Raw genomic sequence first — 21841 nt, forward strand, 5'->3', positions numbered from 1 at the left:
CACTAAGCAGTTTCTCAGAAAGCTTCTTTCCAGATTTCATCTGAGGATATTTCCTTTTTCACCATAGCCCTCTATGGGCTTCGAAATATCACTTTGCCAATTCCACAAGAACTGTCTTAGCGAAAGGCTTCTTAAGGGGAAAGCTTAACTCTGTGAGATGATTTCACAGAACACAAAGAAGTTTCTCAAAAAGCTTCTTTCTCTTTGTTATCGGAGGATATTTCCTTTGGCCCTATAGTCTCCGAAGGGATCTGAAATATCTGTTCTCAGATTCCACAGAAATAAGGCTAGCAAAGAGATCCACGAAATACAGATGTAACTCTGTGAGATGAATTAACAGAACACTAAGCAGTTTCTCAGAAAGCTTCTTTCCAGATTTCCTCTGAATATTTCCTTTCTCACCTTAGCACTCTATGGGCTACCAAATATCACTTTGCCAATTCCACAAGAACTGTCTTGGCGAAAGCCTTCTTGAGGGAAAAGCTGTAACTCTGTGAAATTATTTCACAGAACACCAAGAAGTTTCTCAGAAAACTTCTTTCTCTTTGTTATCGGAGGATATTTCCTTTGGCCCTATAGTCTTCAAAGGGATCCGAAATATCTGTTCTCAGATTCCACAGAAATAAGGCTAGCAAAGAGATCCAAGAAATACAGATGTAACTCTGTGAGATGAATTAACAGAACACTAAGTACTTTCTCAGATAACTTCTTTCCAGATTTCCTCTGAGGATATTTCCTTTTTCACCATAGCCCTCTATGGGCTTCCAAAAATCACTTTGCCAATTCCACAAGAACTGTCTTAGCGAAAGGCTTCTTGAGGGGAAAGCTGTAACTCTGTGAGATGATTTCACAGAACACAAAGAAGTTTCTCAAAAAGCTTCTTTCTCTTTGTTATCGGAGGATATTTCCTTGGGCCCTATAGTCTCCAAAGGGATCCGAAATATCTGTTTTCAGATTCCACAGAAATAAGGCCAGCAAAGTGATCCACGAAATACACATGTAACTCTGTGAGATGAATTAAGAGAACACTAAGCAGTTTCTCAGAAAGCTTCTTTCCAGATTTCCTCTGAGGATATTTCCTTTTTCAACATCGCCCTCTATGGGCTTCCAAATATCACATTGCCAATTCCACAAGAACTGTCTTAGCGAAAGGCTTCTTGAGGGGAAAGCTGTAACTCTGTGAGATGATTTCACAGAACACAAAGAAGTTTCTCAGAAAGCTTCTTTCTCTTTGTTATCGGAAGATATTTCCTTTGGCCCTGTAGTCTTCAAAGGGGTCCGAAATATCTGTTCTCAGATTCCACAGAAATAAGGCTAGCAAAGAGATCCACGAAATACAGATGTAACTCTGTGAGATGAATTAACAGAACACTCAGCAGTTTCTCAGAAAGCTTCTTTCCAGATTTCATCTGAGGATATTTCCTTTTTCACCATGGCCCTCTATGGGCTTCCAAATATCACTTTGCCAATTCCACAAGAACTGTCTTAGCGGAAGGCTTCTTGAGGGGAAAGCTGTAACTCTGTGAGATGATTTCACAGAAGACAAAGAAGTTTCTCAAAAAGCTTCTTTCTCTTTGTTATCGGAAGATATTTCCTTTGGCCCTATAGTCTCCAAAGGGATCCGAAATATCTGTTCTCAAATTCCACAGAAATAAGGCTAGCAAAGAGATCCACGAAATACAGATGTAACTCTGTGAGATGAATTAACAGTACACTAAGCAGTTTCTCAGAAAGCTTCTTTCCAGATTTCATCTGAGGATATTTCCTTTTTCACCATAGCCCTCTATGGGCTTCCAAATATCACTTTGCCAATTCCTCAAGAACTTTCTTAGCGAAAGGCTTTTGGAGGGGAAAGCTGTAACTCTGTGATATGATTTCATAGAACACAAAGAAGTTTCTCAGAACGCTTCTTTCTCTTTGTTATCGGAGGATATTTCCTTTGGCCCTATAGTCTTCAAAGGGATCCGAAATATCTGTTCTCAGATTCCACAGAAATAAGGCTAGCAAAGAGATCCACGAAATACAGATGAAACTCTGTGAGATGAATTAACAGAACACTCAGCAGTTTCTCAGAAAGCTTCTTTCCAGATTTCATCTGAGGATATTTCCTTTTTCACCATGGCCCTTTATGGGCTTCCAAATATCACTTTGCCAATTCCACAAGAACTGTCTTAGCGGAAGGCTTCTTGAGGGGAAAGCTGTAACTCTGTGAGATGATTTCACAGAAGACAATGAAGTTTCTCAAAAAGCTTCTTTCTCTTTGTTATCGGAAGATATTTCCTTTGGCCCTATAGTCTCCAAAGGGATCCGAAATATCTGTTCTCAGATTCCACAGAAATAAGGCTAGCAAAGAGATCCACGAAATACACATGTAACTCAGTGAGATGAATTAACAGAACACTCAGCAGTTTCTCAGAAAGCTTCTTTCCAGATTTCCTCTGAGGATATTTCCTTTTTCACCATAGACCTCGAAGGGCTTCCAAATATCACTTTGCCAATTCCACAAGAACTGTCTTAGCGAAAGTCTTCTTGAGGGGAAAGTTGTAACTCTGTGAGTTGATTTCACAGAACACAAAGAAGTTTCTCCGAAAGCTTCTTTCTTTTTGTTATCGGAGGATATTTCCTTTGGCCCTATAGTCTTGAAAGGGATCCGACATATATGTTCTCAGATTCCACAGAAATAAGGCTAGCAAAGAGATCCACGAAATACAGATGTAACTCTGTGAGATGAATTAACAGAACACTAAGCAGTTTCTCAGAAAGCTTCTTTCCAGATTTCATCTGAGGATATTTCCTTTTTCACCATAGCCCTCTATGGGCTTCCAAATATCACTTTGCCAATTCCACAAGAAATGTCTTAGCGAAAGGCTTCTTGAGGGGAAAGCTGTAACTCTGTGAGTTGATTTCACAGAACACAAAGAAGTTTCTCAGAAAGCTTCTTTCTCTTTGTTATCGGAGGATATTTCCTTTGGCCCTATAGTCTTCAAAGGGATCCGAAATATATGTTCTCAGATTCCACAGACATAAGGCTAGCAAAGAGATCCACGAAATACAGATGTAACTCTGTGAGATGAATTAACAGAACACTAAGCAGTTTCTCAGATAGCTTCTTTCCAGATTTCCTCTGAATATTTCCTTTCTCACCCTAGCCCTCTATGGGCTACCAAATATCACTTTGCCAATTCCACAAGAACTGTCTTAGCGAAAGGCTTCTTGAGGGGAAAGGTGTAACTCCGTGAGATGATTTCACAGAACACAAAGAAGTTTCTCAAAAAGCTTCTTTCTCTTTGTTATCGGAGGATATTTCCTTTGACCCTATAGTCTCCAAAGGGATCCGAAATATCTGTTCTGAGATTCCACAGAAATAAGGCTAGCAAAGAGATCCACGAAATACAGATGTAACTCTGTGAGATGAATTAACAGAACACTCAGCAGTTTCTCAGAAAGCTTCTTTCCAGATTTCCTCTGAGGATATTTCCTTTTTCACCATAGCCCTCGAAGGGCTTCCAAATATCACTTTGCCAATTCCACAAGAACTGTCTTAGCGAAAGGCTTCTTAAGGGGAAAGCTGTAACTCTGTGAGATGATTTCACAGAACACAAAGAAGTTTCTCAAAAAGCTTCTTTCTCTTTGTTATCGGAGGATATTTCCTTTGGCCCTATAGTCTCCAAAGGGATCCGAAATATCTGTTCTCAGATTCCACAGAAATAAGGCTAGCGAAGAGATCCACGAAATACAGATGTAACTCTGTGAGATGAATTAACAGAACACTAAGCAGTTTCTCAGAAAGCTTCTTTCCAGATTTCCCCTGAATATATCCTTTCTCACCCTAGCCCTCTATGGGCTACCAAATATCACTTTGCAAATTCCACAAGAACTGTCTTAGCGAAAGGCTTCTTGAGGGGAAAGCTGTAACTCTGTGAGATGATTTCACAGAACACAAAGAAGTTTCTCAGAAAGCTTCTTTCTCTTTGTTATCGGAGGATATTTCCTTTGGCCCTATGGTCTTCAAAGGGGTCCGAAATATCTGTTCTCAGATTCCACAGAAATAAGGCTAGCAAAGAGATCCAAGAAATACAGATGTAACTCTGTGAGATGAATTAACAGAACACTAAGCAGTTTCTCAGAAAGCTTCTTTCCAGATTTCCTCTGAGGATATTTCCTTTTTCACCATAGCCCTCTATGGGCTTCCAAATATCACTTTGCCAATTCCACAAGAACTGTCTTAGCGAAAGGCTTCTTGAGGGGAAAGCTGTAACTCTGTGAGATGATTTCACAGAACACAAAGAAGTTTCTCAGAAAGCTTCTTTCTCTTTGTTATCGGAGGATATTTCCTTTGGCCCTATAGTCTCCAAAGGGATCCGAAATATCTGTTCTCAGATTCCACAGAAATAAGGCTAGCAAAGAGATCCACGAAATACAGATGTAACTCTGTGAGATGAATTAACAGTACACTAAGCAGTTTCTCAGAAAGCTTCTTTCCAGATTTCATCTGAGGATATTTCCTTTTTCACCATAGCCCTCTATGGGCTACCAAATATCACTTTGCCAATTCCTCAAGAACTGTCTTAGCGAAAGGCTTCTGGAGGGGAAAGCTGTAACTCTGTGATATGATTTCACAGAACACAAAGAAGTTTCTCAGAACGCTTCTTTCTCTTTGTTATCGGAGGATATTTCCTTTGGCCCTATAGTCTTCAAAGGGGTCCGAAATATCTGTTCTCAGATTCCACAGAAATAAGGCTAGCAAAGAGATCCACGAAATACAGATGTAACTCTGTGAGATGAATTAACAGAACACTCAGCAGTTTCTCAGAAAGCTTCTTTCCAGATTTCATCTGAGGATATTTCCTTTTTCACCATGGCCCTCTAGGGGCTTCCAAATATCACTTTGCCAATTCCACAAGAACTGTCTTAGCGGAAGGCTTCTTGAGGGGAAAGCTGTAACTCTGTGAGATGATTTCACAGAAGACAAAGAAGTTTCTCAAAAAGCTTCTTTCTCTTTGTTATCGGAAGATATTTCCTTTGGCCCTATAGTCTCCAAAGGGATCCGAAATATCTGTTCTCAGATTCCACAGAAATAAGGCTAGCAAAGAGATCCACGAAATACACATGTAACTCTGTGAGATGAATTAACAGAACACTCAGCAGTTTCTCAGAAAGCTTCTTTCCAGATTTCCTCTGAGGATATTTCCTTTTTCACCATAGACCTCGAAGGGCTTCCAAATATCACTTTGCCAATTCCACAAGAACTGTCTTAGCGAAAGTCTTCTTGAGGGGAAAGTTGTAACTCTGTGAGTTGATTTCACAGAACACAAAGAAGTTTCTCCGAAAGCTTCTTTCTTTTTGTTATCGGAGGATATTTCCTTTGGCCCTATAGTCTTGAAAGGGATCCGACATATATGTTCTCAGATTCCACAGAAATAAGGCTAGCAAAGAGATCCACGAAATACAGATGTAACTCTGTGAGATGAATTAACAGAACACTAAGCAGTTTCTCAGAAAGCTTCTTTCCAGATTTCATCTGAGGATATTTCCTTTTTCACCATAGCCCTCTATGGGCTTCCAAATATCACTTTGCCAATTCCACAAGAACTGTCTTAGCGAAAGGCTTCTTGAGAGGAAAGCTGTAACTCTGTGAGATGATTTCACAGAACACAAAGAAGTTTCTCAAAAAGCTTCTTTCTCTTTGTTATCGGAGGATATTTCCTTTGGCCCTATAGTCTCCAAAGGGATCCGAAATATCTGTTCTCAGATTCCACAGAAATAAGGCTAGCGAAGAGATCCACGAAATACAGATGTAACTCTGTGAGATGAATTAACAGAACACTAAGCAGTTTCTCAGAAAGCTTCTTTCCAGATTTCCCCTGAATATATCCTTTCTCACCCTAGCCCTCTATGGGCTACCAAATATCACTTTGCAAATTCCACAAGAACTGTCTTAGCGAAAGGCTTCTTGAGGGGAAAGCTGTAACTCTGTGAGATGATTTCACAGAACACAAAGAAGTTTCTCAGAAAGCTTCTTTCTCTTTGTTATCGGAGGATATTTCCTTTGGCCCTATGGTCTTCAAAGGGGTCCGAAATATCTGTTCTCAGATTCCACAGAAATAAGGCTAGCAAAGAGATCCAAGAAATACAGATGTAACTCTGTGAGATGAATTAACAGAACACTAAGCAGTTTCTCAGAAAGCTTCTTTCCAGATTTCCTCTGAGGATATTTCCTTTTTCACCATAGCCCTCTATGGGCTTCCAAATATCACTTTGCCAATTCCACAAGAACTGTCTTAGCGAAAGGCTTCTTGAGGGGAAAGCTGTAACTCTGTGAGATGATTTCACAGAACACAAAGAAGTTTCTCAGAAAGCTTCTTTCTCTTTGTTATCGGAGGATATTTCCTTTGGCCCTATAGTCTCCAAAGGGATCCGAAATATCTGTTCTCAGATTCCACAGAAATAAGGCTAGCAAAGAGATCCACGAAATACAGATGTAACTCTGTGAGATGAATTAACAGTACACTAAGCAGTTTCTCAGAAAGCTTCTTTCCAGATTTCATCTGAGGATATTTCCTTTTTCACCATAGCCCTCTATGGGCTACCAAATATCACTTTGCCAATTCCTCAAGAACTGTCTTAGCGAAAGGCTTCTGGAGGGGAAAGCTGTAACTCTGTGATATGATTTCACAGAACACAAAGAAGTTTCTCAGAACGCTTCTTTCTCTTTGTTATCGGAGGATATTTCCTTTGGCCCTATAGTCTTCAAAGGGGTCCGAAATATCTGTTCTCAGATTCCACAGAAATAAGGCTAGCAAAGAGATCCACGAAATACAGATGTAACTCTGTGAGATGAATTAACAGAACACTCAGCAGTTTCTCAGAAAGCTTCTTTCCAGATTTCATCTGAGGATATTTCCTTTTTCACCATGGCCCTCTAGGGGCTTCCAAATATCACTTTGCCAATTCCACAAGAACTGTCTTAGCGGAAGGCTTCTTGAGGGGAAAGCTGTAACTCTGTGAGATGATTTCACAGAAGACAAAGAAGTTTCTCAAAAAGCTTCTTTCTCTTTGTTATCGGAAGATATTTCCTTTGGCCCTATAGTCTCCAAAGGGATCCGAAATATCTGTTCTCAGATTCCACACAAATAAGGCTAGCAAAGAGATCCACGAAATACACATGTAACTCTGTGAGATGAATTAACAGAACACTAAGCAGTTTCTCAGAAAGCTTCTTTCCAGATTTCCTCTGAGGATATTTCCTTTTTCACCATAGACCTCGAAGGGCTTCCAAATATCACTTTGCCAATTCCACAAGAACTGTCTTAGCGAAAGTCTTCTTGAGGGGAAAGTTGTAACTCTGTGAGTTGATTTCACAGAACACAAAGAAGTTTCTCCGAAAGCTTCTTTCTTTTTGTTATCGGAGGATATTTCCTTTGGCCCTATAGTCTTGAAAGGGATCCGACATATATGTTCTCAGATTCCACAGAAATAAGGCTAGCAAAGAGATCCACGAAATACAGATGTAACTCTGTGAGATGAATTAACAGAACACTAAGCAGTTTCTCAGAAAGCTTCTTTCCAGATTTCATCTGAGGATATTTCCTTTTTCACCATAGCCCTCTATGGGCTTCCAAATATCACTTTGCCAATTCCACAAGAAATGTCTTAGCGAAAGGCTTCTTGAGGGGAAAGCTGTAACTCTGTGAGTTGATTTCACAGAACACAAAGAAGTTTCTCAGAAAGCTTCTTTCTCTTTGTTATCGGAGGATATTTCCTTTGGCCCTATAGTCTTCAAAGGGATCCGAAATATCTGTTCTTAGATTCCACAGATATAAGGCTAGCAAAGAGATCCACGAAATACAGATGTAACTCTGTGAGATGAATTAACAGAACACTAAGCAGTTTCTCAGAAAGCTTCTTTCCAGATTTCATCTGAGGATATTTCCTTTTTCACCATAGCCCTCTATGGGCTTCGAAATATCACTTTGCCAATTCCACAAGAACTGTCTTAGCGAAAGGCTTCTTAAGGGGAAAGCTGTAACTCTGTGAGATGATTTCACAGAACACAAAGAAGTTTCTCAAAAAGCTTCTTTCTCTTTGTTATCGGAGGATATTTCCTTTGGCCCTATAGTCTCCAAAGGGATCTGAAATATCTGTTCTCAGATTCCACAGAAATAAGGCTAGCAAAGAGATCCACGAAATACAGATGTAACTCTGTGAGATGAATTAACAGAACACTAAGCAGTTTCTCAGAAAGCTTCTTTCCAGATTTCCTCTGAATATTTCCTTTCTCACCTTAGCCCTCTATGGGCTACCAAATATCACTTTGCCAATTCCACAAGAACTGTCTTGGCGAAAGGCTTCTTGAGGGAAAAGCTGTAACTCTGTGAAATTATTTCACAGAACACCAAGAAGTTTCTCAGAAAACTTCTTTCTCTTTGTTATCGGAGGATATTTCCTTTGGCCCTATAGTCTTCAAAGGGATCCGAAATATCTGTTCTCAGATTCCACAGAAATAAGGCTAGCAAAGAGATCCAAGAAATACAGATGTAACTCTGTGAGATGAATTAACAGAACACTAAGCAGTTTCTCAGAAAGCTTCTTTCCAGATTTCATCTGAGGATATTTCCTTTTTCACCATAGCCCTCTATGGGCTTCCAAATATCACTTTGCCAATACCACAAGAACTGTCTTAGCGAAAGGCTTCTTGAGGGGAAAGCTGTAACTCTGTGAGATGATTTCATAGAACACAAAGAAGTTTCTCAAAAAGCTTCTTTCTCTTTGTTATCGGAGGATATTTCCTTTGGCCCTATAGTCTCCAAAGGGATCCGAAATATCTGTTCTCAGATTCCACAGAAATAAGGCTAGCAAAGAGTTCCACGAAATACAGATGTAACTCTGAGAGATGAATTAACAGAACACTAAGCAGTTTCTCAGAAAGCTTCTTTCCAGATTTCCTCTGTGGATATTTCCTTTTTCACCATCGCCCTCTATGGGCTTCCAAATATCACTTTGCCAATTCCACAAGAACTGTCTTAGCGAAAGGCTTCTTGAGGGGAAAGCTGTAACTCTGTGAGATGATTTCACAGAACACAAAGAAGTTTCTCAGAAAGCTTCTTTCTCGTTGTTATCGGAGGATATTTCCTTTGGCCCTTTAGTGTTTAAAGGGATCCGAAATATCTGTTCTCAGATTCCACAGAAATAAGGCTAGCAAAGAGATCCACGAAATACAGATGTAACTCTGTGAGATGATTTAACAGAACACTAACCGGTTTCTCAGAAAGCTTCTTTCCAGATTTCCTCTGAGGATATTTCCTTTTTCACCATCGCCCTCTATGGGCTTCCAAATATCACTTTGCCAATTCCACAAGAACTGTCTTAGCGAAAGACTTCTTGAGGGGAAAGCTGTAACTCTGTGAGACGATTTCACAGAACACAAAGAAGTTTCTCAAAAAGCTTCTTTCTCTTTGTTATCGGAGGATATATCCTTTGGCCCTATAGTCTTCAAAGGGATCCGAAATATCTGTTCTCAGATTCCACAGAAATAACTCTAGCAAAGAGACACACGAAATACAGATGTAACTCTGTGAGATGAATTAACAGAACACTAAGCAGTTTCTCAGAAAGCTTCTTTCCAGATTTCATCTCAGGATATTTCCTTTTCCCCATAGCCCTCTATGGGCTTCCAAATATCACTTTGCCAATTCCACAAGAACTGTCTTAGCGAAAGGCTTCTTGAGAGGGAAGCTGTAACTCTGTGAGATGATTTCACAGAACACAAAGAAGTTTCTCAAAAAGCTTCTTTCTCTTTGTTATCGGAGGATATTTCCTTTGGCCCTATAGTCTCCAAAGGGATCCGAAATATCTGTTCTCAGATTCCACAGAAATAAGGCTAGCAAAGAGATCCACGAAATACAGATGTAACTCTGTGAGATGAATTAACAGAACACTAAGCAGTTTCTCAGAAAGCTTCTTTCCAAATTTCATCTGAGGATATCTCCTTTTTCACCATAGCCCACTATGGGCTTCCAAATATCACTTTGCCAATTCCACAAGACCTGTCTTAGCGAAAGGCTTTTTGAGAGGAAAGCTGTAACTCTGTGAGATGATTTCACAGAAGACAAAGAAGTTTCTCAAAAAGCTTCTTTCTCTTTGTTATCGGAGGATATTTCCTTTGGCCCTGTAGTCTCCAAAGGGATCCGAAATATCTGTTCTCAGATTCCACAGAAATAAGGCTAGCAAATAGATCCACGAAATACAGATGAAACTCTGTGAGATGATTTAACAGAACACTAAGCAGTTTCTCAGAAAGCTTCTTTCCAGATTTCCTCTGAGGATATTTCCTTTTTCACTGTAGCCCTCTATGGGCTTCCAAATATCACTTTGCCAATTCCACAAGAACTGTCTTAGCGAAAGGCTTCTTGAGGGGAAAGCTGTAACTCTGTGAGACGATTTCACAGAACACAAAGAAGTTTCTCAAAAAGCTTCTTTCTCTTTGTTATCGGAGGATATTTCCTTTGGCCCTATAGTCTCCAAAGGGATCCGAAATATCTGTTCTCAGATTCCACAGGATAAGGCTAGCAAAGAGACCTACGAAATACAGATGTAACTCTGTGAGATGAATTAACAGAACACTAAGCAGTTTCTCAGAAAGCTTCTTTCCAGATTTCATCTCAGGATATTTCCTTTTTCACCATAGCCCTCTAAGGGCTTCCAAATATCACTTTGCCAATTCCACAAGAACTGTCTTAGCGAAAGGCTTCTTGAGGGGAAAGCTGTAACTCTGTGAGATGATTTCAAAGAACACAAAGAAGTTTCTCAAAAAGCTTCTTTCTCTTTGTTATCGGAGGATATTTCCTTTGGCCCTATAGTCTCCAAAGGGATCCGAAATATCTGTTCTCAGATTCCACAGAAATAACGCTAGCAAAGAGATCCACGAAATACAGATGTAACTCTGTGAGATGAATTAACAGAACACTAAGTAGTTTCTCAGAAAGCTTCTTTCCAAATTTCATCTGAGGATATCTCCTTTTTCACCAAAGCCCACTATGGGCTTCCAAATATCACTTTGCCAATTCCACAAGAACTGTCTTAGCGAAAGGCTTCTTGAGGGGAAAGCTGTAACTCTGTGAGTTGATTTCACAGAACACAAAGAAGTTTCTCAGAAAGCTTCTTTCTCATTGTTATCGGAGGATATTTCCTTTGGCCCTATAGTCTTCAAAGGGATCCGAAATATCTGTTCTCAGATTCCACAGAAATAAGGCTAGCAAAGTGATCCACGAAATACAGATGTAACTCTGTGAGATGAATTAACAGAACACTAAGCAGTTTCTCAGAAAGCTTCTTTCCACATTTCATCTCAGGATATTTCCTTTTTCACCATAGCCCTCTATGGGCTTCCAAATATCACTTTGCCAATTCCACAAGAACTGTCTTAGCGAACGGCTTCTTGAGAGGAAAGCTGTAACTCTGTGAGATGATTTCACAGAACACAAAGAAGTTTCTCAAAAAGCTTCTTTCTCTTTGTTATCGGAGGATATTTCCTTTGGCCCTATAGTCTCCAAAGGGATCCGAAATATCTGTTCTCAGATTCCACAGAAATAAGGCTAGCAAAGAGTTCCACGAAATACAGATGTAACTCTGAGAGATGAATTAACAGAACACTAAGCAGTTTCTCAGAAAGCTTCTTTCCAGATTTCCTCTGTGGATATTTCCTTTTTCACCATCGCCCTCTATGGGCTTCCAAATATCACTTTGTCAATTCCACAAGAACTGTCTTAGCGAAAGGCTTCTTGAGGGGAAAGCTGTAACTCTGTGAGATGATTTCACAGAACACAAAGAAGTTTCTCAGAAAGCTTCTTTCTCTTTGTTATCGGAGGATATTTCCTTTGGCCCTTTAGTGATTAAAGGGATCCGAAATATCTGTTCTCAGATTCCACAGAAATAAGGCTAGCAAAGAGATCCACGAAATACAGATGTAACTCTGTGAGATGATTTAACAGAACACTAACCGGTTTCTCAGAAAGCTTCTTTCCAGATTTCCTCTGAGGATATTTCCTTTTTCACCATCGCCCTCTATGGGCTTCCAAATATCACTTTGCCAATTCCACAAGAACTGTCTTAGCGAAAGGCTTCTTGAGGGGATAGCTGTAACTCTGTGAGACGATTTCACAGAACACAAAGAAGTTTCTCAAAAAGCTTCTTTCTCTTTGTTATCGGAGGATATATCCTTTGGCCCTATAGTCTTCAAAGGGATCCGAAATATCTGTTCTCAGATTCCACAGAAATAACGCTAGCAAAGAGACACACGAAATACAGATGTAACTCTGTGAGATGAATTAACAGAACACTAAGCAGTTTCTCAGAAAGCTTCTTTCCAGATTTCATCTCAGGATATTTCCTTTTCCCCATAGCCCTCTATGGGCTTCCAAATATCACTTTGCCAATTCCACAAGAACTGTCTTAGCGAAAGGCTTCTTGAGAGGGAAGCTGTAACTCTGTGAGATGATTTCAAAGAACACAAAGAAGTTTCTCAAAAAGCTTCTTTCTCTTTGTTATCGGAGGATATTTCCTTTGGCCCTATAGTCTCCAAAGGGATCCGAAATATCTGTTCTCAGATTCCACAGAAATAAGGCTAGCAAAGAGATCCACGAAATACAGATGTAACTCTGTGAGATGAATTAACAGAACACTAAGCAGTTTCTCAGAAAGCTTCTTTCCAAATTTCATCTGAGGATATCTCCTTTTTCACCATAGCCCACTATGGGCTTCCAAATATCACTTTGCCAATTCCACAAGACCTGTCTTAGCGAAAGGCTTCTTGAGAGGAAAGCTGTAACTCTGTGAGATGATTTCACAGAACACAAAGAAGTTTCTCAAAAAGCTTCTTTCTCTTTGTTATCGGAGGATATTTCCTTTGGCCCTGTAGTCTCCAAAGGGATCCGAAATATCTGTTCTCAGATTCCACAGAAATAAGGCTAGCAAATAGATCCACGAAATACAGATGATACTCTGTGAGATGATTTAACAGAACACTAAGCAGTTTCTCAGAAAGCTTCTTTCCAGATTTCCTCTGAGGATATTTCCTTTTTCACTGTAGCCCTCTATGGGCTTCCAAATATCACTTTGCCAATTCCACAAGAACTGTCTTAGCGAAAGGCTTCTTGAGGGGAAAGCTGTAACTCTGTGAGACGATTTCACAGAACACAAAGAAGTTTCTCAAAAAGCTTCTTTCTCTTTGTTATCGGAGGATATTTCCTTTGGCCCTATAGTCTCCAAAGGGATCCGAAATATCTGTTCTCAGATTCCACAGGAATAAGGCTAGCAAAGAGACCTACGAAATACAGATGTAACTCTGTGAGATGAATTAACAGAACACTAAGCAGTTTCTCAGAAAGCTTCTTTCCAGATTTCATCTCAGGATATTTCCTTTTTCACCATAGCCCTCTAAGGGCTTCCAAATATCACTTTGCCAATTCCACAAGAACTGTCTTAGCGAAAGGCTTCTTGAGGGGAAAGCTGTAACTCTGTGAGATGATTTCAAAGAACACAAAGAAGTTTCTCAAAAAGCTTCTTTCTCTTTGTTATCGGAGGATATTTCCTTTGGCCCTATAGTCTCCAAAGGGATCCGAAATATCTGTTCTCAGATTCCACAGAAATAAGGCTAGCAAAGAGATCCACGAAATACAGATGTAACTCTGTGAGATGAATTAACAGAACACTAAGTAGTTTCTCAGAAAGCTTCTTTCCAAATTTCATCTGAGGATATCTCCTTTTTCACCAAAGCCCACTATGGGCTTCCAAATATCACTTTGCCAATTCCACAAGAACTGTCTTAGCGAAAGGCTTCTTGAGGGGAAAGCTGTAACTCTGTGAGTTGATTTCACAGAACACAAAGAAGTTTCTCAGAAAGCTTCTTTCTCATTGTTATCGGAGGATATTTCCTTTGGCCCTATAGTCTTCAAAGGGATCCGAAATATCTGTTCTCAGATTCCACAGAAATAAGGCTAGCAAAGTGATCCACGAAATACAGATGTAACTCTGTGAGATGAATTAACAGAACACTAAGCAGTTTCTCAGAAAGCTTCTTTCCACATTTCATCTCAGGATATTTCCTTTTTCACCATAGCCCTCTATGGGCTTCCAAATATCACTTTGCCAATTCCACAAGAACTGTCTTAGCGAACGGCTTCTTGAGAGGAAAGCTGTAACTCTGTGAGATGATTTCACAGAACACAAAGAAGTTTCTCAAAAAGCTTCTTTCTCTTTGTTATCGGAGGATATTTCCTTTGGCCCTATAGTCTCCAAAGGGATCCGAAATATCTGTTCTCAGATTCCACAGAAATAAGGCTAGCAAAGAGTTCCACGAAATACAGATGTAACTCTGAGAGATGAATTAACAGAACTTTAAGCAGTTTCTCAGAAAGCTTCTTTCCAGATTTCCTCTGTGGATATTTCCTTTTTCACCATCGCCCTCTATGGGCTTCCAAATATCACTTTGCCAATTCCACAAGAACTGTCTTAGCGAAAGGCTTCTTGAGGGGAAAGCTGTAACTCTGTGAGATGATTTCACAGAACACAAAGAAGTTTCTCAGAAAGCTTCTTTCTCTTTGTTATCGGAGGATATTTCCTTTTGCCCTTTAGTGTTTAAAGGGATCCGAAATATCTGTTCTCAGATTCCACAGAAATAAGGCTAGCAAAGAGATCCACGAAATACAGATGTAACTCTGTGAGATGATTTAACAGAACACTAACCGGTTTCTCAGAAAGCTTCTTTCCAGATTTCCTCTGAGGATATTTCCTTTTTCACCATCGCCCTCTATGGGCTTCCAAATATCACTTTGCCAATTCCACAAGAACTGTCTTAGCGAAAGACTTCTTGAGGGGAAAGCTGTAACTCTGTGAGACGATTTCACAGAACACAAAGAAGTTTCTCAAAAAGCTTCTTTCTCTTTGTTATCGGAGGATATATCCTTTGGCCCTATAGTCTTCAAAGGGATCCGAAATATCTGTTCTCAGATTCCACAGAAATAACGCTAGCAAAGAGACACACGAAATACAGATGTAACTCTGTGAGATGAATTAACAGAACACTAAGCAGTTTCTCAGAAAGCTTCTTTCCAGATTTCATCTCAGGATATTTCTTTTTCCCCATAGCCCTCTATGGGCTTCCAAATATCACTTTGCCAATTCCACAAGAACTGTCTTAGCGAAAGGCTTCTTGAGAGGGAAGCTGTAACTCTGTGAGATGATTTCAAAGAACACAAAGAAGTTTCTCAAAAAGCTTCTTTCTCTTTGTTATCGGAGGATATTTCCTTTGGCCCTATAGTCTCCAAAGGGATCCGAAATATCTGTTCTCAGATTCCACAGAAATAAGGCTAGCAAAGAGATCCACGAAATACAGATGTAACTCTGTGAGATGAATTAACAGAACACTAAGCAGTTTCTCAGAAAGCTTCTTTCCAAATTTCATCTGAGGATATCTCCTTTTTCACCATAGCCCACTATGGGCTTCCAAATATCACTTTGCCAATTCCACAAGACCTGTCTTAGCGAAAGGCTTCTTGAGAGGAAAGCTGTAACTCTGTGAGATGATTTCACAGAACACAAAGAAGTTTCTCAAAAAGCTTCTTTCTCTTTGTTATCGGAGGATATTTCCTTTGGCCCTGTAGTCTCCAAAGGGATCCGAAATATCTGTTCTCAGATTCCACAGAAATAAGGCTAGCAAATAGATCCACGAAATACAGATGAAACTCTGTGAGATGATTTAACAGAACACTAAGCAGTTTCTCAGAAAGCTTCTTTCCAGATTTCCTCTGAGGATATTTCCTTTTTCATTGTAGCCCTCTATGGGCTTCCAAATATCACTTTGCCAATTCCACAAGAACTGTCTTAGCGAAAGGCTTCTTGAGGGGAAAGCTGTAACTCTGTGAGACGATTTCACAGAACACAAAGAAGTTTCTCAAAAAGCTTCTTTCTCTTTGTTATCGGAGGATATTTCCTTTGGCCCTATAGTCTCCAAAGGGATCCGAAATATCTGTTCTCAGATTCCACAGGAATAAGGCTAGCAAAGAGACCTACGAAATACAGATGTAACTCTGTGAGATGAATTAACAGAACACTAAGCAGTTTCTCAGAAAGCTTCTTTCCAGATTTCATCTCAGGATATTTCCTTTTTCACCATAGCCCTCTAAGGGCTTCCAAATATCACTTTGCCAATTCCACAAGAACTGTCTTAGCGAAAGGCTTCTTGAGGGGAAAGCTGTAACTCTGTGAGATGATTTCAAAGAACACAAAGAAGTTTCTCAAAAAGCTTCTTTCTCTTTGTTATCGGAGGATATTTCCTTTGGCCCTATAGTCTCCAAAGGGATCCGAAATATCTGTTCTCAGATTCCACAGAAATAAGGCTAGCAAAGAGATCCACGAAATACAGATGTAACTCTGTGAGATGAATTAACAGAACACTAAGCAGTTTCTCAGAAAGCTTCTTTCCAGATTTCCTCTGAGGATATTTCCTTTTTCAGCATAGCCCTCTATGGGCTTCCAAATATCACTTTGCCAATTCCACAAGAACTGTCTTAGCGAAAGACTTCTTGCGGGAAAAGCTGTAACTCTGTGAGATGATTTCACAGAACACAAAGAAGTTTCTCAGAAAGCTTCTTTCTCTTTTTTATCGGAGGATATTTCCTTTGGCCCTATAGTCTCCAAAGGGATCCGAAATATCTGTTCTCAGATTCCACAGAAATAAGGCCAGCAAAGAGATCCACGAAATACAGATGTAACTCTGTGAGATGAATTACCAGAACAATAAGCAGTTTCTCAGAAAGCGTCTTTCCATATTTCCTCTGAGGATATTTCCTTTTTCACCATCGCCCTCTATGGGATTCCAAATATCACTTTGCCGATTCCACAAGAACTGTCTTAGCGAAAGGCTTCTTGAGGGGAAAGCTGTAACTCTGTGAGATGATTTCACAGAACACAAAGAAGTTTCTCAAAAAGCTTCTTTCTATTTGTTATCGGAGGATATTTCCTTTGGCCCTATAGTGTTTAAAGGGATCCGAAATATCTGTTCTCAGATTCCACAGAAATAAGGCTAGCAAAGAGATCCACGAAATACAGATGTAACTCTGTGAGATGATTTAACAGAACACTAAGCAGTTTCTCAGAAAGCTTCTTTCCAGATTTCATCTGAGGATATTTCCTTTTTCACCATAGCCCTCTATGGGCTTCCAAATATCACTTTGCCAATTCCACAAGAACTGTCTTAGCGAAAGGCTTCTTGAGGGGAAAGCTGTAACTCTGTGAGATGATTTCACAGAACACAAAGAAGTTTCTCAAAAAGCTTCTTTCTCTTTGTTATCGGAGGATATTTCCTTTTGCCCTATAGTCTTCAAAGGGATCCGAAATATCTGTTCTCAGATTCCACAGAAATAGGGCTAGCAAAGAGACCCACGAAATACAGATGTAACTCTGTGAGATGAATTAACAGAACACTAAGCAGTTTCTCAGAACGCTTCTTTCCAGATTTCATCTCAGGATATTTCCTTTTTCACCATAGCCCTCTATGGGCTTCCAAATATCACTTTGCCAATTCCACAAGAACTGTCTTAGCGAAAGGCTTCTTGAGGGGAAAGCTGTAACTCTGTGAGATGATTTCAAAGAACACAAAGAAGTTTCTCAAAAAGCTTCTTTCACTTTGTTATCGGAGGATATTTCCTTTGGCCCTATAGTCTCCAAAGGGATCCGAAATATCTGTTTTCAGATTCCACAGAAATAAGGCCAGCAAAGTGATCCACGAAATACACATGTAACTCTGTGAGATGAATTAAGAGAACACTAAGCAGTTTCTCAGAAAGCTTCTTTCCAGATTTCCTCTGAGGATATTTCCTTTTTCAACATCGCCCTCTATGGGCTTCCAAATATCACATTGCCAATTCCACAAGAACTGTCTTAGCGAAAGGCTTCTTGAGGGGAAAGCTGTAGCTCTGTGAGATGATTTCACAGAACACAAAGAAGTTTCTCAGAAAGCTTCTTTCTCTTTGTTATCGGAAGATATTCCCTTTGGCCCTGTAGTCTTCAAAGGGGTCCGAAATATCTGTTCTCAGATTCCACAGAAATAAGGCTAGCAAAGAGATCCACGAAATACACATGTAACTCTGTGAGATGAATGAACAGAACACTAAGCAGTTTCTCAGAAAGCTTCTTTCCAGATTTTATCTGAGGATATTTCTTGTTTCACCATAGCCCTCTATGGCCTTCCAAATATCACTTTGCCAATTCCACAAGAACTGTCTTAGCGAAAGGCTTCTTGAGGGGAAAGCTGTAACTCCGTGAGATGATTTCACAGAACACAAAGAAGTTTCTCAGAAAGCTTCTTTCTCTTTGTTATCGGAGGATATTTCCTTTGGCCCTATAGTCTCCAAATGGATCCGAAATATCTGTTCTCAGATTCCACAGAAATAAGGCTAGCAAAGTGATCCACAAAATACAGATGTAACTCTGTGAGATGAATTAACAGAACACTAAGCAGTTTCTCAGAAAGCTTCTTTCCAGATTTCATCTGAGGATATTTCCTTTTTCACCATAGCCCTCTATGGGCTTCCAAATATCACTTTGCCAATTCCACAAGAACTGTCTTAGCGAAAGGCTTCTTGAGGGGAAAGCTGTAACTCTGTGAGTTGATTTCACAGAACACAAAGAAGTTTCTCAGAAAGCTTCTTTCTCTTTGTTATCGGAGGATATTTCCTTTCGCCCTATAGTCTTCAAAGGGATCCGAAATATCTGTTCTCAGATTCCACAGAAATAAGGCTAGTAAAGAGATCCACGAAATACAGATGTAACTCTGTGAGATGAATTAACAGAACACTAAGCAGATTCTCAGAAAGCTTCTTTCCAGATTTCCTCTGAGGATAGTTCCTTTTTCACCATCGCCCTCTATGGGCTTCCAAATATCACTTTGCCAATTCCACAAGAACTGTCTTAGCGAAAGGCTTCTTGAGGGGAAAGCTGTAACTCTGTGAGATGATTTCACAGAACACAAAGAAGTTTCTCAGAAAGCTTCATTCTCTTTGTTATCGGAGGATATTTCCTTTGGCCCTATAGTCTCCAAAGGGATCCGAAATATCTGTTCTCAGATTCCACAGAAATAAGGCTAGCAAAGAGATCCACGAAATACAGATGTAACTCTGTGAGATGAATTAACAGAACACTAAGCAGTTTCTCAGAAAGCTTCTTTCCAGATTTCCTCTGAGGATATTTCCTTTTTCACCATAGACCTCGAAGGGCTTCCAAATATCACTTTGCCAATTCCACAAGAACTGTCTTAGCGAAAGTCTTCTTGAGGGGAAAGTTGTAACTCTGTGAGTTGATTTCACAGAACACAAAGAAGTTTCTCCGAAAGCTTCTTTCTTTTTGTTATCGGAGGATATTTCCTTTGGCCCTATAGTCTTGAAGGGGTCCGACATATATGTTCTCAGATTCCACAGAAATAAGGCTAGCAAAGAGATACACGAAATACAGATGTAACTCTGTGAGATGAATTAACAGAACACTAAGCAGTTTCTCAGAAAGCTTCTTTCCAGATTTCATCTAAGGATATTTCCTTTTTCACCATAGCCCTCTATGGGCTTCCAAATATCACTTTGCCAATTCCACAAGAAATGTCTTAGCGAAAGGCTTCTTGTGGGGAAAGCTGTAACTCTGTGAGTTGATTTCACAGAACACAAAGAAGTTTCTCAGAAAGCTTCTTTCTCTTTGTTATCGGAGGATATTTCCTTTGGCCCTATAGTCTTCAAAGGGATCCGAAATATCTGTTCTCAGATTCCACAGACATAAGGCTAGCAAAGAGATCCACGAAATACAGATGTAACTCTGTGAGATGAATTAACAGAACACTAAGCAGTTTCTCAGAAAGCTTCTTTCCAGATTTCATCTGAGGATATTTCCTTTTTCACCATAGCCCTCTATGGGCTTCGAAATATCACTTTGCCAATTCCACAAGAACTGTCTTAGCGAAAGGCTTCTTAAGGGGAAAGCTGTAACTCTGTGAGATGATTTCACAGAACACAAAGAAGTTTCTCAAAAAGCTTCTTTCTCTTTGTTATCAGAGGATATTTCCTTTGGCCCTATAGTCTCCAAAGGGATCTGAAATATCTGTTCTCAGATTCCACAGAAATAAGGCTGGCAAAGAGATCCACGAAATACAGATGTAACTCTGTGAGATGAATTAACAGAACACTAAGCAGTTTCTCAGAAAGCTTCTTTCCAGATTTCCTCTGAATATTTCCTTTCTCACCTTAGCCCTCTATGGGCTACCAAATATCACTTTGCCAATTCCACAAGAACTGTCTTGGCGAAAGGCTTCTTGAGGGAAAAGCTGTAACTCTGTGAAATTATTTCACAGAACACCAAGAAGTTTCTCAGAAAACTTCTTTCTCTTTGTTATCGGAGGATATTTCCTTTGGCCCTATAGTCTTCAAAGGGATCCGAAATATCTGTTCTCAGATTCCACAGAAATAAGGCTAGCAAAGAGATCCAAGAAATACAGATGTAACTCTGTGAGATGAATTAACAGAACACTAAGTACTTTCTCAGAAAACTTCTTTCCAGATTTCCTCTGAGGATATTTCCTTTTTCACCATAGCCCTCTAAGGGCTTCCAAATATCACTTTGCCAATTCCACAAGAACTTTCTTAGCGAAAGGCTTCTTGAGGGGAAAGCTGTAACTCTGTGACATGATTTCACAGAACACAAAGAAGTTTCTCAGAAAGCTTCTTTCTCTTTGTTATCGGAAGATATTTACTTTGGCCCTGTAGTCTTCAAAGGGGTCCGAAATATCTGTTCTCAGATTCCACAGAAATAAGGCTAGCAAAGAGATCCACGAAATACAGATGTAACTCTGTGAGATGAATTAACAGAACACTAAGCAGTTTCTCAGAAAGCTTCTTTCCAGATTTTATCTGAGGATATTTCTTGTTTCACCATAGCCCTCTATGGGCTTCCAAATATCACTTTGCCAATTCCACAAGAACTGTCTTAGCGAAAGGCTTCTTGAGGGGAAAGCTGTAACTCTGTGAGATGATTTCACAGAACACAAAGAAGTTTCTCAGAAAGCTTCTTTCTCTTTGTTATCGGAGGATATTTCCTTTGGCCCTATAGACTCCAAAGGGATCCGAAATATCTGTTCTCAGATTCCACAGAAATAAGGCTAGCAAAGAGATCCACGAAATACAGATGTAACTCTGTGAGATGAATTAACAGAACACTAAGCAGTTTTTCAGAAAGCTTCTTTCCAGATTTCATCTGAGGATATTTCCTTTTTCACCATAGCCCTCTATGGGCTTCCAAATATCACTTTGCCAATTCCACAAGAACTGTCTTAGCGAAAGGCTTCTTGAGGGGAAAGCTGTAACTCTGTGAGTTGATTTCACAGAACACAAAGAAGTTTCTCAAAAAGCTTCTTTCTCTTTGTTATCGGAGGATATTTCCTTTGGCCCTATAGTCTTCAAAGGGATCAGAAATATCTGTTCTCAGTTTCCACAGACATAAGGCTAGCAAAGAGATCCACGAAATACAGATGTAACTCTGTGAGATGAATTAACAGAACACGAAGCAGTTTCTCAGAAAGCTTCTTTCCAGATTTCATCTGAGGATATTTCCTTTTTCACCATAGCCCTCTATGGGCTTCCAAATATCACTTTGCCAATTACACAAGAACTGTCTTAGCGAAAGGCTTCTTAAAGGGAAAGCTGTAACTCTGTGAGATGATTTCACAGAACACAAAGAAGTTTCTCAAAAAGCTTCTTTCTCTTTGTTATCGCAGGATATTTCCTTTGGCCCTATAGTCTCCAAAGGG

The sequence above is a fragment of the Macaca mulatta genome, chromosome 7 (genome assembly GCF_049350105.2).
Source record: "Macaca mulatta isolate MMU2019108-1 chromosome 7, T2T-MMU8v2.0, whole genome shotgun sequence".
NCBI classification, from domain to species: Eukaryota; Metazoa; Chordata; class Mammalia; order Primates; family Cercopithecidae; genus Macaca; species Macaca mulatta.